Source organism: Momordica charantia, assembly GCF_013281855.1.
Source record: "Momordica charantia cultivar OHB3-1 chromosome 3 unlocalized genomic scaffold, Mcharantia_2.0 BLBB01000003.1, whole genome shotgun sequence".
Classification (NCBI taxonomy): domain Eukaryota; kingdom Viridiplantae; phylum Streptophyta; class Magnoliopsida; order Cucurbitales; family Cucurbitaceae; genus Momordica; species Momordica charantia.
In genome coordinates this window covers 7,819,202-7,831,111 of record NW_028275161.1, presented here as the reverse complement: position 1 = coordinate 7,831,111, position 11,910 = coordinate 7,819,202, and the positions used below count along the sequence as shown (strand labels likewise).

General features: G+C 45.2%; 1 pseudogene; it reads left to right on the top strand.

Moving 5' to 3' along the window:
* Positions 1 to 2,258: 2,258 nt before the first annotated feature.
* LOC148212283 (uncharacterized) lies at positions 2,259 to 6,868 on the top strand (annotated as a pseudogene).
* The last annotated feature ends 5,042 nt before the right edge of the window (positions 6,869 to 11,910 follow it).

Below are 11,910 nucleotides of genomic sequence, written 5' to 3'. Positions count from 1 at the left end.
TAACGACTCCGACGGCGGCGGCCTGTAGTAGTGTGCGGCGGCGCAAAGAGCAGCGAACCCGGCGGTGACTCGAGGAGTTGCGGGAAATCCAGCGGTGCCAGCGTCGTACAGTGGCGGCGCGTGACCTTTTCTGCGTGCAGCAGACTTCGACAGCCCCGAACAGTCCGAACTCGTGAAGCCCAACGAGTTTGGTGGTGTTTTCCGGCCTTCCGGTGACGTTCGACTTGACCCCCTCTTATTCGAACCCAAATCGGCATTACCCATTGTTTTTCGGAATCAGATCAGCGAGCGCGAATCATTTCGAACTTGGATTTGGAAGTCCGAACCCCTTCGACGTCAACCCACTTCTAACCCAAGTTGTTTTAGTGTGGGTTAGTAGGTAACGACTCTACCTAATCTTGGTTTTGTTTATAACTAAATGTTTCTAATGGGTTACTAACCTCGAGATCGTGCTCTTTTGTGGTAGGAAGTGCTCGACGAGCTTAGGAGCTTTAGGACAAGTGTTTGTAAGTAGAACGGGGGTGGGTGCGTGCGTTGGTGTCTCTTATTTAGTTGTCGATGTACTATTTATGATTTTTAAAATGGTTCTGATACGATGTTGTGCGGTGTAACTCTCGTCTATGTTGGTTTGTATGCCTAGGTAGTGTTGAATGTTCGTTGGTGATAATAGTAGAAACTTTGTATTGTTGAGCTGCTGAGATCTGTCGTGGAATGATGTGTGTTTGCAGGGAATATTCGTTAAGATAAATAGGATGGTGGGGATGTTTGTTGTCTGAATTCTGTATGGAGTGTTTGGCATGTCTTATGAGTTTTTATTATATCTAGCAATGCTTAATGTGTGCGGATGTTTGATAATGAGTGCTTGGGTGATTTGTGTTGGACTGCTGTCGTTTAAAAATTGTTAACTATGATTTGTTATAACTGAGCTCACTGTGGCGCTGTTGTTGAGAATTGATATATTGCGAAAGCATGTTTGGTTTACTGTTTTGCTTTTGGACTGATGTTTATGTTGGGGAAGCATGCTGATCTGTGTTGGTGAGCTGAGAGATGCATTGAGACCATACTAGTGGTGGTGTTGTTGACGAGCATTGTGGTGGTTGGTGTTATTAGGGAAGTAGTACTGAAACCCTGGCGGGAGGCTAGAATTGATATGTGGAGTTATGATAGTTACGAAGTGAATGGTTGAGTGTCAGGGCCTCGGGTATAAATGGTCGGGGGTCGATGCAAGGAGTCTTTCAAAAGGAGGAGTATTGGGGCCTTCAGTATAAATGGTCAGGGAGTCATGTGGACGGTAGTTGTTTTTACATGATTGTGGTTAGCATCGCATGTTCATGATTGATTTTATAATGTAAAAGTAGAGCATGTCTATGGTTGTTCGCATACTGTAATGATAGAGCATGATAAAGTATGTTTCTTTTATGGTTATGAGTATGATGGTGGTGTGCGTGCTTGGTGAGGGCTACTTACGGAGTATATTTTATATACTCACCCCTCCCCCCTCTACAACGATTGTTTCAGGTGAAGGACTCGTGGGTGACCGTGGTGATGGGATGGAGGAGACCTGACGAGCGAGGACCATAGGCTGCTTAGTTGTTTTTTTTTGCGTAGTTTAAATCATTGGTTAGGGCCTCGTGTTGTGGCCAATAAACGGTTTAATTGTATTTGAATAAATGAGAGATTTTCTCCTTGTTGTTAGTTTTGCTTCGGGATAGGTGCCCATTTGAGCTTTGTTCCATTTGATTAGATTCATATAGATTGACTAATAAACTTGCCTCGTGAAGTGGTTCACGAATGTTGTGGAATTGTTATTTGATGAGTCTTATTTATCGTTAATTTGATGAGGAATGGAACTTGACTTTATAAGTTTGTATGTATATGATGTTGGCAGGATGTAGCCAGGGTTAATGTTGATTAGTGGGTTATTTATTATGACCTTGAGGTGTGTGTGTAAAAATTCTGGGTCGTTACAATTGGTATCAGAGCGGAGTTATTCCTGTAGACTGTCCTAGAATCTAGGTCGTTAGTGTACGGTCCTCGTCAGACTCCTCGCCATCACCAGGTATGCTTCCGAGTTCAGGAGGTTCGTTCATGAATGTCTTACATTGCTTATGATTGAGATATTATTATTGACTGATTCTAGATAAGTAGGTGTGTTTCTTGGATTCCTCATGTAGACCTTGCTGGAATTTTTACACTTGTGTTACGCCCCGGTTAGTGTGTTATTGACCTTGGTGCTCTGTTCTCTGTTCCTTTAGACAATGGCTTTTCGACGGAACACGAGGGCTCGCAACTACGAGGATCCGAACCCTAGGGGCGAGGAGGCAGCGGATCCAAATGTTCCCCCGGCAGTTCCTGGAGGGGTAGCACTCCCTGTTCCGCTGGCAGCACCTCAGGTAGTTCCGCAGGTGAACCCTCAGGTGGCGTTACTAGCTGAGGCATTGCAAGTATTGCTGAATAATGCGAATGGAGCCGGTGGGCCTCAGGCGCAACAGCCACGCCAGGCACAGATTCAGCAAGAGGAGGTTCAATTCATCAGAGATTTCAAACGCTTCGGACCACCCGTTTTCAACGGGGTGAGTGAGAGGCCTACTGCGGCTGAGGAGTGGGTCAGAGAGTTGGAAGCCCTTTATGTGTACTTGGGATGCTCCGACGAATTCAAGGTCCGGGGAGGAGTGTATATGCTTCGGGGAGAAGCAGTAAACTGGTGGGAGTCGGTGGCGGCAGTGGAGGATCACACCAACGCACCCGTCACATGGGCGAGGTTTAAGGACCTACTCTATGAGTACTATTTTCCCGTGACTGTCAGGAACAAAAAACGGGCAGAGTTATTCCGTCTCAGTCAAGGGAGCCTAACTGTGGCCCAATACGAGCGGAAGTTCACTGAGCTGTCCCGGTTTGGAATGCAATATATTCCTACAGAACAATTGAAGATTGACAATTTCATTGACGGTTTGCGTAGAGAGATCAAGGGGCTACTTGTTATGAAGGAACCAACTACTCATGCAGCAGCAGTCAGGTGCGCGTTGGTTATGGACAAATGTCTCGAGGAACCTCAGTCTCAACAGATGACGGGCTCCAGCTCGGGGGTCAAGAGGAAATTTGCATCGTTCTCCTCCAATCAACCCTCGAGGGGACACCAGCAGCTTGTGCAAAGGCAGACTACTTCTCCGGTGTGCCCCACTTGTAAGAAGAGCCATACTGGGCCGTGTTGGGCGGGAACGAGAATATGTTACATGTGTCAGAAGGAAGGACATTTTGCAAGGGAGTGTCCGATGACCGGCTCGAATACCCAAGCTTTAGGCCAGAGGATCCCTACGGCGACGGCAACTCAAAGTGGAACCCATAGGACGCGCGTCTTCGCTCTTACAAGGGGGATGTTGAGCATGCCGAGGCGGTGGTCATAGGTACCTCCTATTTGCTAGTCTTGAGCCGTGTGTATATGCTTGTATTTTATTGCATGCGTGTTACTTTTGCAGTGACTGTTTTAGTACTCAGTATGCCTGCTTACGCTTTATTTCACTCGGGGTCTAGTCATTCTTTCATTGCTTCTACTTTTGTTCGACATGCGGACCTAGAGCTAGAATCGTTAGGCTTTTTGTTGTCGGTATCCACTCCGTCAGGATCTGTGTTGATCACTAGTCAAGGGGTGAAAGGAGGCCAGCTCTCTTTCGATGGTCAGACCGTGGGAGTGAAGTTAATCCAACGGGATATGCAGGATTTCGATGTGATACTAGGCATGGATTGGTTAGCTGCTAACCGGGCTAATATTGATTGCTCGAAGAAGGAAGTCAGCTTTCGCTTGCCCTTCGGACAGAGCTTTACCTTTAAAGGAGCCAAGGCCGGGGTCCCGAGAGTGGTGTCGGCATTGAAGGCCAGCCATCTTCTCCAGCGTGGTGCCTGGGCCTATCTGGCTAGCATTGTGGATGCAAGGAAGGTTGTACCGACCATTGAGGCAGTTCGTGTGCTCAATGAGTTATCTGACGTGTTCCCTGAGGACCTCCCCGGCTTGCCTCCGTCTCGCGAAGTAGACTTTTGTATAGAGTTGCTGCCAGGGACGGCTCCCATCTTGAAAGCACCCTATCGAATGGCTCCGGTAGAGTTAAAGGAGCTGAAGCTACAGTTGGAAGAATTACTCGACAAGGACTTCATCCGCCCGAGCGTATCCCTTTGGGGTGTGCCCGTGCTCTTTGTTAAGAAAAAGGACGGCTCAATGCGACTTTGTATGGATTACAGGGAACTAAACAAAGTTACAGTCAAGAACAAGTATCCCCTACCACGCATTGACGACCTTTTTGACCAGCTTCAGGGGGCGAAGGTGTTCTCAAAAATAGACTTGCGTTCGGGGTACCAATAGTTGAGGTTAAAGGATGCTGACATCTGGAAGACGGCGTTCAGGACAAGGTATGGGCACTATGAGTTTGTCGTGATGTCTTTTGGACTCACAAATGCTCCGGCAGCCTTTGTGGATCTAATGAATCGGGTCTTTAAGGAGTATTTAGACTCTTTTGTCATCGTGTTCATCGACGACATCCTGATATACTCCAAGACTGAGCAGTGCCACGAAGAGCATCTCAGACAGGTTTTGACTATACTACGGGAAAATAAGTTGTATGCCAAGTTTTCAAAGTGTGAGTTCTGGCTGGACTAAGTGGCTTTCCTAGGGCACATAGTCACCAAGGAAGGTATTGCAGTAGACCCCACCAAGGTAGAAGCTGTTAGCAATTGGTCAAGACCTAGTTCAGTTACAGAGATTCATAGCTTCCTCGGCTTGGCTGGTTATTACAGAAAGTTCATCCAGGATTTCTCTCGGACAGCGGCACCGTTGACGCAGTTGACTCGTAAGAATGCTACCTTCACTTGGAGCAGCGAGTGTGAGGAGGCTTTCCAAGAACTGAAAAAGCGTTTGGTGTCTGCACCGGTGTTAACTGTCCCTGATGGGACGAAAGGTTTGGTAGTTTACAGCGACGCCTCGCGAAGGGGCTTGGGATGTGTACTGATGCAACATGGGAAAGTTATAGCTTATGCTTCTCGACAACTGAGGGCGCATGAGCTTAACTATCCCATTCATGATCTAGAATTAGCAGCAGTGGTCTTCGCCTTAAAGTTGTGGAGACACTACCTCTACGGAGAGAGAATTCAGGTCTTCACGGATCATCAAAGTTTGAGGTACCTTTTCACTCAGAAAGAGCTTAACTTGAGACAGAGACGGTGGTTGGAGTTGGTGAAGGATTATGATTGTGAGATTAGTTACCATCCGGGTAAGGCAAACGTGGTGGCTGATGCTCTTAGTAGAAGGGCGGCAAGTGTGGCATCTATGGCTGCGAGCTGCAGTCCAATGCACAATGAGTTGGAACGCTTGGAAATAGAGCTGACGGTGGATGATGTCTCCGCACTGTTGGCTCGACTCTCAGTGGAACCCAGTCTGAGGCAGCGGATCATTGTTGCCCAAAAGGAAGACCCTAGCTTGGCCAAAGGCTTTGATATGGTGGGCCATGGGGATTTCACTCTCTCAGGTGAGGCAGCCTTGCTTTTTCGCGGAAGGTTGTATGTGCCAAAGGATTATTCTTTGAGGAAGGATTTATTGGGAGAGGCACACAATACTCCCTACTCGGTCCATCCAGGAAGTACCAAAATGTACCAAGACCTCAAGAAACATTACTGGTAGCATAACATGAAGAGGGAGATAGCTCAGTTTGTTAGCAAGTGTTTGACCTGCCAACAGGTAAAGGCTTCGAGACAGAGACCTGCTGGTTTGCTGCAACCTTTGAGCATACCAGTCTGGAAGTGGAACGATATGGCCATGGACTTCATTACAGGGCTACCAAGGACGGTTAAGGGATTCACTGTGATTTGGGTAGTTGTAGATCGTTTAACCAAGTCCGCTCACTTTATTCCCGGCAAGGCAACGTATACAGTAGAGAAATGGGCGGAACTGTATTTACAGGAAATTGTCAGGCTGCATGGTATACCGGTATCCATAGTGTTCGATCGAGACCCGCGTTTCACCTCGACTTTTTGGCGGAGTCTACACAAGTCCCTGGGCACTAAGTTGGACTTTAGCACGGCGTTTCACCCCCAAACCGATGGTCAGACGGAGCGCGTGAACCAGGTTTTAGAGGACATGCTCAGAGCTTGCATGTTAGACTTTGGTGGTAGCTGGGACAAGTACCTCTACCTAATAGAGTTCGCTTATAATAACAGTTTTCAGGCCACGATTGGGATGGCCCCATACGAGGCACTGTATGGGAAGGAGTGTCGATCTCCGGTTAATTGGGACGAAGTCGGAGAAAGAGTTCTCTTGGGACCAGATTTGGTGCAGGCGACTAACAGTGCCATTCAAAAGATCAGGGGAAGGGTGCAAGTCGCACAGAGCCGTCAAAAGAGTTATGCAGATGTCAGGCGTAGAGAGCTCGATTTTGTGGTAGGTGAACGAGTGTTTCTTCGAGTGGCACTCATAAAGGGGATTTTGCGTTTTGGGATGAAGGGCAAGCTCAGCGCAAGGTTCATTGGGCCTTTTGAAATTTTGGAACGTATCGGAACGGTCGCGTATAGGTTAGCCTTGCCACCATCGTTGGCAGCAGTACACAATGTGTTTCATGTGTCTATGTTGAGAAAGTACATTCATGACCCTTCGCACGTCTTGGACCCTGAACCATTTCAACTGGATGAGTCCTTATGCTACGAGGAGATACCCGTCAGAATTTTGGCAAGAGAAACCAAGTTGTTGAGAAACCGGACGATTCGCTTGGTTAAGGTTTTGTGGAGAAACCACCTAGTGGAAGAAGCTACTTGGGAGCGACAGGACAATTTCAAGGCGAGATACCCGGAACTGTTAGAACAGTCAACTTTCGGGGACGAAAGTTTTTGAAGGGGGGAAGCCTGTAACGCCTCGAGTCCCTCAAGTTAGTTAGTCTTGATTTGGGAGATTTTTCTTTTAATTTTCAAAGTGAACGTTAATTGAATTTATTTATTTTTGTTCGGGCTCTAACAATCCAATTAAATGATTTTTAACCGAGCTTGGTATGTTGGATCTTGGGTTGAGGGAATGGACTTCTCCTTCTTTGGGTTTGGGCTTCGATTATTGGGCTTAATGGGAAAATTGTTTTAAATCAAAACAAAAGGGGGAAACCCTAATCTCTTATTCCTCTTTCCCTCCCTTTGTTTCTTAGCCGACAGCCCCCAAGTTTACCCTTCTTCTTCTTGTTCAGCCGGCAGCTGTTCTCCGGTGAAGCAGCACGGCAGCGGTAGGTTTCCTCCCCGACAGTAGCGGCGGACGGTGGGCCACTGACTTGGCAACTCTCCTTCAGATCCGGTGACCCAATCTACTTCTCCTCACGTCGGCGCAAACCTCGATGGCGGCGTGTCTGGTTTGGCGGTAACGACTCCGACGGCGGCGGCGTGAAGAGCAGCGAACCCGGCGGTGACTCAAGGAGTTGCGGCAAATCCAGCGGCGCCGGCGTCGTACAGTAGCAGTGCGTGACCTTTCCTGCGTGCAGCAGACTTCGACAGCCCCGAACAGTCCGAACTCGTGAAGCCCAACGAGTTTGGTGGTGTTTTCCGGCCTTCCGGTGACGTTCGACTTGACCCCCTCTTATTCGAACCCAAATCGGCATTACCCATTGTTTTTCGGCATCAGATCAGCGAACGCGAATCATTTCGAACTTGGATTTGGAAGTCCAAACCCCTTCGACGTCAATCCACTCCTAACCCAAGTTGTTTTAGTGTGGGTTAGTAGGTAACGACTCTACCTAAACTTGGTTTCGTTTATAACTAAATGTTTCTAATGGGTTACTAACCTCGAGATCGTGCTCTTTTGTGGTAGGAAGTGCTCGATGAGCTTAGGAGCTTTAGGACAAGTGTTTGTAAGTAGCACGGGGGTGGGTGCGTGCGTTGGTGTCTATTATTTAGTTGTCGATGTACTATTTATGAAGTTGAAAATGGTTCTGATACGATTTTGTACGATGTAACTCTCGTCTATGTTGGTTTGTATGCCTAGGTAGTGTTGAATGTTCGTTGGTGATAATAGTAGAAACTTTGTATTGTTGAGCTGCTGAGATCTGTCGTGGAATGATGTGTGTTTGCAGGGAATATTCGTTAAAATAAATATGATGGTGGGGATGTTTGTTGTCTGAAATCTGTATGAAGTGTTTGGCATGTCTTATGAGTTTTTATTATATCTAGCAATGCTTAATGTGTGCGGATGTTTGATAATGAGTGCTTGGGTGATTTGTGTTGGACTGCTGTCGTTTAAAAATTGTTAACTATGCTCTGTTATAACTGAGCTCACTGTGGCGCTGTTGTTGAGAATTGATATATTGCGAAAGCATGTTTGGTTTACTGTTTTGCTTTTGGAATGATGTTTCTGTTGGGGAAGCATGCTGATCTGTATTGGTGAGCTGAGAGATGCATTGACATCATACTAGTGGTGGTGTTGTTGATGAGCGTTGTGGTGGTTGGTGTTATTAGGGAAGTAGTACCGAAATCCTGGCGGGAGGCTAGAATTGATATGTGGAGTTATGATAGTTACGAAGTGAATGGGTGAGTGTCAGGGCCTTGGGTATAAATGGTCGAGGGCTGATACGTCACTAATTCGGTATCGAGGCCTCGGGTATAAATGGTCGGGGGTCGATGCGCCAATATTGGTTAAAGATGAGCGTCGAGGCCTCGGGTATAAATGGTCGGGGGTCGATGCGAGAAGTCTTTCAAAAGGAGGAGTATTGGGGCCTTCGGTATAAATGGTCAAGGGCCAATAGAATGTAAGACATCGAGGCCTCGGGTATAAATGGTCGAGGGTCGATGCACTAGTGTCGGGGCTTTGGGTATAAATGGTCGGGGCCGACACGACCAATGGAATGGTCATGAAGAGCTTGAATAGTTGAGGTGAACAGGGATGTATTGAGGCGTTAGGGAGTCATGTGGACGGTAGTTGTTTTTACATGATTGTGGTTAGCATCGCATGTTCATGATTGAATTTATAATGTAAAAGTAGAGCATGTCTATGGTTGTTCGCATACTGTAATGATAGAGCATGATAAAGTATGTTTCTTTTATGGTTATGAGTATGATGGTGGTGTGCGTGCCTGGTGAGGGCTACTTACGGAGTATATTTTATATACTCACCCCCCCTCTACAACGATTGTTTCAGGTGAATGACTCGTGGGTGACCGTGGTGATGGGACGGAGGAAACCTGACGAGCGAGGACCATAGGCTGCTTAGTTGTTTTTTTTTTGCGTAGTTTAAATCATTGGTTAGGGCCTCGTGTTGTGGCCAATAAACGGTTTAATTGTATTTGAATAAATGAGAGATTTTCTCCTTGTTGTTAGTTTTGCTTCGGGATAGGTGCCCATTTGAGCTTTGTTCCATTTGATTAGATTCATATAGATTGACTAATAAACTTGCCTCGTGAAGTGGTTCACGAATGTTGTGGAATTGTTATTTCATGAGTCTTATTTATCGTTAATTTGATGAGGAATGGAACATGACTTTATAAGTTTGTATGTATATGATGTTGGCAGGATGTAGCCAGGGTTAATGTTGATTAGTGGGTTATTTATTATGACCTTGAGGTGTGTGTGTAAAAATTCTGGGTCGTTACATAATATATCCAAACGCCGCGAAATGCCTCAAACCCCGATCCTTGAGATTGAAATATTTGATGTGTGGGGTATAGATTTTATGGGTCCATTTCCATCTTCTAATGGTAAGCTGTATATATTGTTAGTAGTAGATTATGTTTCGAAATGGATAGAAGCCATTGCAACTGCTACCGATGATTCTAAAGTTGTCATTCGTTTTCTGCAAAAGCACATTTTTACGCGTTATGGAACCCCGCGTTGTCTGATAAGCGATGGGGGGGCTCATTTTGTCAATAGGTCTATGCAAAAGTTGCTGTCTAAATACAATGTGCGTCATAGGGTTGCAACAGCATATCATCCTCAATCGAATGGGTTAGCCGAAATATCTAATAGGGAGATAAAAAACATTTTAGAAAAAACTGTAAATCTTAACCGTAAGGATTGGTATTTTGAAGCTTGATGATTCACTTTGGGCATATAGGACAGCATTTAAGACTCCCCTCGGCATGTCCCCCTATAGGCTAGTCTTTGGAAAAGCATGTCATTTGCCTCTTGAGCTAGAATATAAAGCATTTTGGGCTACTAAGAAATAAAATTTTGATTTGTCGGCTGCAGGTGAAGCGAGGACGTTACAATTGTTGGAATTAGAATAACACAAGCAATTTTCTTATGAGAATGCTAAGCTGTTTAAGGAAAAAACTAAACAGTGGCATGATAGGCGTCTTCGGCCGAACAATCTTCAAGAAGGTGATCTGGTTCTGGTATTCAATTCTAGGTTGAAACTTTTTCCTGGGAAACTTAAGTCTAGATGGTCTGGTCCCTTTTAAATTTTTAAAGTCTACCCATATGGGGCAGTGGATCTAGTTGACTCTAAGGGGAGTATTTTTAAAGTAAATGGGCAGAGACTTAAGCCATATTTTGGGGAACCAGTGGATAGAGGAAAAACCTCTATTCAACTTTCAGGACGATAAATGTTTGCGAAAAATGTTTTTCCTTCTTATCCGTTTTGAAAGAACAAAAGTAAAGGAATGAAGTTTTTGTATCTTACATTCTTTTTGTTTAATTATAAAAAATTTTGCTTATTAAGAGAATGTTTTTGAAAACGTTGAAAAAAAAGAGAAAGAAAAAAAGAGAAAATTACTCAGGCACCTGGCGCCTGCCCTTTGCGAACGAATAAATCACGCAAGCGCCTGGTGCCTGCCCTGTTTTCCAGCATTTCGAATTTTTTTTCTTCTTTTTCCTTCGTGGTTTGCGTTTCAATTTCGAAATTTGTGGGTTTTATTTTGGGTCACACATTACTCCTTTGTGATTTAAGTTTTACATCTCTCCTTAAAACTAAAAACTACTTCAAATTTTGTTTCCCTAATCATATTTGGAATTGAAACTTTTTTTTTTTCCTTTTAGGTTTAGGAAACCTAGTTTGAACTTAAAACTCAATCCCTTTCCATTTAGGATTTAGTTTCGGAAAGCTTTAAATAGACTCATTGCCTAAGCTTTACAACTCAACACAAACCCACACAACTCTCTTCCTCCCCTTTGTTTTTTCCAAAAAAAATACTCCCTCGACCCTTGTTTTCGATTTTCAGCCACCACCAAGAAGAAGAAGACATTTCCAGCCTTTGTTTATTTCTATGGCTTTTTCTTCTCAACACAATTGACTCCCTACTTCTCCTTCTCAAGCTCCTACACAACCTCCTATGATGGGCCCACATGGTTATGTAAATTTTCAGCAGCTACCCACCCTTAATATACCTCAAAACAGTGAGTTTAGGGCTGCAAATCCTCAACAACTTCCTCCAATGATCAATCCGAGTATGTACCAACCGTTTATGTTTAACCCGGTTCTTTCCTATCATTTTCCCTTGTCCCAAATGCAAATTCCAGCTAGTGTTCATCCTTATGGAATGCCCAACCCATCTACTCTATTTCCAAACCTTCCACCTTATTATGGAATGGGTCACTGGGTACCTCCACAAAATTAGGGATGATTTCACCTAGGGTTCCCCCACCACCTCAACTTCCATTCCTAGAAAAAGGACCTCAAGCACCCCAATTGAACCCTAACATATTGAGTACCTTCAAGATGGGACAACTAAAACCCATAGAGCCTATTAGGATGCCAATCCCAACCAATATGCCAATGGATACAGGAGTTGAGCATGGAGGAGAGCAAGAGAAGAGCCATAGCCAGAGGCTAGAACCCGAGTTCTCGATAGGGTAAAAGAGGAAGGGCAAGGAGGTGCTGACGGACCATGAAATTGAGGAAGATGGGAGTAGTAGGCGTCTGACGCCTAAGGGTTCATCTATGGAGAACAGGGATGAGGAGCAGTTTTA